Raw genomic sequence first — 6,008 nt, forward strand, 5'->3', positions numbered from 1 at the left:
TGGTTGATTGGTGCGGGTGTCCTGGAGATGTTCCCTAAAGCGCTCTGCTAGGAGGCACCCAGTCTCCCCAATGTAGAGGAGACCATATCGGGAGCAACGGATACAATAAATGATATTGGTGGATGAGCAGGTAAAACTTTGATGGATGTGGAAGGCTCCTTTAGGGCCTTGGATGGAGGTGAAGGAGGAGGTGTGGGCGCAGGTTTTACAGTTCCAGCAGTGGCAGGGGAAAGTGCCAGGATGGGAGGGTGGGTTGTAGGAGGGCGTGGACCTGACCAGGTAGTCACAGAGGGAACGGTCTTTGCAGAAGGTGGAAAGGGGTGGGGAGGGAAATATATCCCTGGTGGTGGGGTCCGTTTGGAGGTGGCAGAAATGTCGGCGGATGATTTGGTTTATGCGAAGGTTGGTAGGGTGGAAGGTGAGCACCAGGGGCGTTCTGTCCTTGTTATGGTTGGAGGGGTGGGGTCTGAGAGCGGAGGTGCGGGATCTGGACGAGATGCGTTGGAGGGCATCTTTAACCATGTGGGAAGGGAAATTGCGATCTCTAAAGAAGGAGGCCATCTGGTGTGTTCTATGGTGGAACTGGTCCTCCTGGGAGCAGATACAATGGAGGCAGAGGAATTGGGAATATGGGATGGTACTTTTGCAGGAGGTAGGGCGCGAAGAGGTGTAATCCAGGTAGCTGTGGGAGTCGGTGGGTTTGTAAAAAATGTCAGTGTCAAGTCGGTCATCATTCATGGAGATGGAGAGGTCCAGGAAGGGGAGGGAGGTGTCAGAGATGGTCCAGGTGAATTTAAGGTCAGGGTGGAATTTGTTGGTGAAGTTGATGAATTGCTCAACCTCCTCGCGGGAGCACGAGGTGGCACCGATGCAGTCATCAATGTAGCAGAGGAAGAGGTGGGGAGTGGTGCCGGTGTAACTACGGAACATGGACTGTTCTATGTAGCCAACAACTCTTAGACTCCTCTGCTCAAACAAATCAAGTCTGTCCTAATAACCGAGGCATTTTTAAAATAAATCATTTGTGGGTATCATTGGCTGGGACAGCATTTATTGCCTGCCTCTAGTTGTCCCAAGCCGCCTTCTTGAACCACTGCAGTCCATGTGCTGTGGATTGCCCCACAATGCCCTTGGGGAGGGAATGCCAGGGTTTTGATCCAAGTCAGGATGGTAAGTGGCTTGGAGGGGAATTTGAAGGTGGTGGTGTTCCCATGCATCTGCTGCCCTTGTTCTTCTAGTGATTGTGTGTTTGGAAGGTGCTGTCTGAGGATCTTTGGTGAATTTCCAGTTGAGTTTCTGGTCAATGGTAACACCCAGGATGTTGATACTTGGGGGTATGGGGGGAGGAATTCAGTGATGATTACACCATTGAATGTCAAGGGGTAGTGGTTAGATTGTCTCTTACTGGAGATGGTCATAGCCTGGCATTTGTGTGGTGTGAATGACACTTGCCACTTGTCTGTCCAAGCCTGGATATTGTCCAGATCTTGTTGCATTTGAACATGGGCTGCTTCAATATCTGAAGAATGGTGTTGAACATTGTGCAATTATCAGGGAACATCCCCACTTATGATCGAGGGAAGATCAGTGATGAAGCAGCTAAAGATGGTTGGGCCTAGGACACTATCCTGAGGAACTCCTGCAGAGATATCCTGAACTAAGATGACTGACCTCCAACAACCGCAACCATCTTGCCATTTGCCAGGTATGACTCCAACCACCCAAGAGTTTGCCTCCGATACCCATTGACTCCAGTTTTCTTCGATCTCCTTGAAGTCACACCTGGTTGAATGCTGCCTTGATGTCAAGGGCTGTCACATTCACCTCACCACGGAAATTCAGCTGTTTTGTTCATGTTTGAACTAGACTGTAATGAGGTCAGGAGCTGAATGGCATTGGTGGAATCCAAACTGGGCATCACTGAGCAGCTCACTGCTGTTTGATAGAACTACTGATGACACTGTCCATCACTTTACTGATAATCAAGAGGAAACAAATGTAAACAAGTGGGGCAGTAGTTGGCTGGTTTGGATTTGACCTGGGCAAAATTCTACATTGTTGAGTAGATGCCAGTGTTGTAACTGTACTGGAACAAGTTGGTAGGGTGAGGTCCAAAAAGAAGCTTGACACCTGATGAAGGGCTTTTGCCCGAAACGTTGATTTCGCTGCTCATTGGATGCTGCCTGAACTGCTGTGCTCTTCCAGCACCACTAATCCAGTATTTGATTTTCAGCATCTGCAGTCATTGTTTTTACCATTCAAGACAAAGCAGCCGCTTGATTGGCATCACATCCACAAACACCCACTCCCTCCACCACTGACACTCAGAGGTGCGTAGTGTGTGCTATCTACAAGATGCACAGCTGAAATTCAGCAAAGATCCGAGACAACACCTTCAGATCACATCTAGAAGGACAAGGGCAGATACATGGGAACACCACAACCTTCCGGTTCCCTTCCAATCTGCTCACTATCTTGACTTGGAAATATATCGCCATTCCTTCAGTGTCACTCACTCAAAATCCTAGAAATTCTATTCCTCATGACATTGTGGGTCACAGCAGGTGGACTGCAGCGGTTCAGGAAGGCAGCTCACCAGTGTTATGGACCAGGCCTGAACACTCAAAACATTTTTAAACAAGTGTCTCAGACCATAACTTTGCTCTTTGTTTTTGCGAAGTGTGCAGTGGATATTCCTGGAGTGAATTAATTGACCCAACTGCCAAGTTTTAAACAAACAGAATTTTTTTACAAAAGCACGGAATGAAAAACAAAGAACAGAAAATAGAATACCAGATAACTTATCCAAAAACCCAACACACTATCCCAACTTAATGATGCTGTTCCAGCACAAAGAGTAAAAATGAAACAAACCAGCTTACAGGTTTGAAGTAGAGAGAGAGAGAACCCGGCTGGACTTACCCCAGCAGCCTTTTGTCACAAACACTGCTGCTGAACTGAATCAAAAGCTCTGATCTAAACGAAGGCTAGCTACACAACTAGCTGGCCACTCCCCTTTGATTATACCATTTGTTTTAAGACATGAAAGTCTTGGGCCAGAGACATTATCTGTTCGGGGTAAACAAAAAGGGCCCTAATAAACTTTTCAAACCCAGCCAAGTTGGAGCCTGGCCAATTTCCCCCTCTCTGGGGAAAAAACTCAAGAGCAAAACAACCTTGTAAAAAGACCAATATTGTAACACCATCACCTTCTCAAGGACTACTAGGTTCATAAGTTCATATGATATAGGAGCAGAATTAGGCCATTCGGCTCATCGGGTTTGCTTCGCCATTTGATCATGGCTGATATGCTCCTCACCCCCATTTTTCTGCCTTTTCCCCATATCCTTTCAACCCATTACCAATTAAAAATTTGTCTAACACCTTCTTAAATTTACCCCATTGTCCCAGCATCCACTGCACTTTGGGGTAGCAAATTCCACAGATTCACAACCTTTTGGGAAAAGTAGTTTCTCCTCAACTCTGTTTTAAATTTGCTACCCCTTATCCTCAGATCATGACCTCTCATCCCAGAATGCCCCACAAGAGGAAGCACTCTCTCCATATCTATTTTGGCCACACCTTTTATCATGTTGAATATCTCAATTTGATCTGCCCTCATTCTTCTAATTTCCATAAAGTATCAGTCGAAACTATTCAATCTCTCTTCATATAAGAGGACCAAAACTGTGCACAATACTCCAAGTGTGGTCACACCAATACTTTGTATAGTTGTAACAATACTTCCTTACCTTGATATTCGATTTCCTTAACTATAAAAGCCAACATACCATTGGTTTTCCTTATTATCAGCTATAGCTGTGTGCTAGTTTTCTGTGACTTGTGAACAAGGGTACCCAGATCCCTCTGCACCGGAGTACCCTGAAGTCGCTCTCCATTTAGATAACAAGTTGCCTTCCCATTTTTTCAGCCAAAATTTATGACCTCACATTTATCCATGTTAAACTCCATCTGCCACATTTTAGTCCACTTTCTGAGCCTGTCTATTTGTAAAGTTCTTATTTCCTTATTGCAGTTTACTGTCTCACCTATTTTTGTGCCATTCACAAATTTGGCTATGGAGCCTTCTATCCCTGTATCCAAGTCGTTAATGTTGGTTGTAAATAGCTGGGGCCCAAGGACTGAACCCTGTGGCACCTCATGAGTTACATCTTACCAGAGCTACCCAGAAAAAAATCCGACTCTCGGTTTTCTATCCATCAACTGATCACCTACTCAAGCTAATAAATTACCCCTAATTGCATATGATCCAACCTTGTGAATTAATGTTTTGTGTGGCACCTTATCAAATACCTTCTGTAAGTCCAAATATATTACACCTACAGGATCCCCATTATCCACTTTGCATGTTACATCTTTGAAGAATTCTAGAAAGTAAGTCAAACCATGCAGACTCTGATGAGTAGCGTTTTGATTTTCCAAATGTCCTGATATTGCTTCCTTGATAATTGATTGCAACACTTTCCCAACAACAGATGTTAAACTAACTGGTCTATAATTTCCCACTTTTTGCCTCCCTGAATCAGGGTGTTACATTAGCATTTTTCCTATCCACTGGAACCTTTCCCATGTCCAGGGAATTTTGAAATATTGCAACCAATGGATCCATTATCTCTGCTGCTAATTCCTTTAATTTGCTAGGATATAGGCAATTAGGCTAGGGGACTAGTTTGTCCTCAATCCTAATAGTTTGCTGAGTACCTTTTCCCTCTCGATGCTGATTGTTCTAAGCTCTAACGTTTCTATAGCCTCTGACTTCCCTGATCCAATAGGAATGGTACAATTGTCCTCCACTGTGAAAACTGAGACAAAGTATTGATTTAACATCTCTACCATTTCGATGTTCCCCACTATTAACTCTTCGGTTCCATCTTCCATGGGATCAACATTCACCTTAGCACTTGCTTCCCTTTTATATACCTATAGAAGCTTTTGCTATCATTTTTGATATTTTGTGCTTGTTTTCTTTTGTAATTTAGCTTAGAATTGTTTTAGTTTTTTTTAGTATCCTTTTGTTTATGTTTGAAGGTTTCCCAATCCTCCAGCCTGTCACTAGCCTTTGCAATATGGTGTACATTAGCTTTTGACTTTACATTGTCCTTGACCTCTTTGTTTAGCCATGAATGTATTTTATTCCCCTGACCATCTTTCTTCCTCATTTTAGTTGTGAGAAATTGAGTAGCTCCTTAAAACACAACCACTGGTCACCCACTATCTTATCATTAAACCTTCCTGTCCAATCTACTCTGAACAAATCTGTCCTCATACCTATGTAATTTCTTTTGTTGAATTCCAGAACACTCGTGTGGGACTCTACTTTCTCAATTCCAAAGTGAATTTTGCATTCTATCATATCATGGTCCTTACTCCCAAGAGGATGCTTCGATCTGATGTCATCAATTAACCTCCCCTCATTGTACAGGATGAAGTCTAGGAACATACAATAAATGCTGGCCCAGCCAGCAATACCCACGTGTCATGAGTGAATAAAATACATGAGAAAGTGAAACAAAGTTTATTTCCTCCCTGTTGAATGTTCAATAATGCAAGTTAATGATTTGTATCAGGATTTTTCTCACTGTAAGTGATGGATGATCTATTTTTGGGGGAGTAACAAGCAGTACAGGAGCCCACATGTAGGAAAACCACGATGTTTTTGTAAATTGATATTTACTGTGAAACCATTTGTCACATTGCTTCACCTGAAAACTCCTGATAGCAGAACTAAATTCATGATCATGTGAGAAAAACATCTTAAATCATAGACAGAACAGGCCTAAACTTCATAACCTTGACACCTAGAATCTTTCCAAGTCAGATGTCTCATTTGCATTAAGGACCATGGTTAGGCTTCAATATCTTTTGGTGTCAGTGAAGTTTGGCCGAGATGTTAGTTTCATGCTATTTTTCTGTTTGAGTGCATTACTTGCTTCCAGTGTTTACTTTTAATAAATAGTAAACTTTTGTAAGAAACCAAGATGGTTGTG

This window comes from Chiloscyllium punctatum, chromosome 4, assembly GCF_047496795.1.
Source record: "Chiloscyllium punctatum isolate Juve2018m chromosome 4, sChiPun1.3, whole genome shotgun sequence".
Lineage (NCBI taxonomy): Eukaryota > Metazoa > Chordata > Chondrichthyes > Orectolobiformes > Hemiscylliidae > Chiloscyllium > Chiloscyllium punctatum.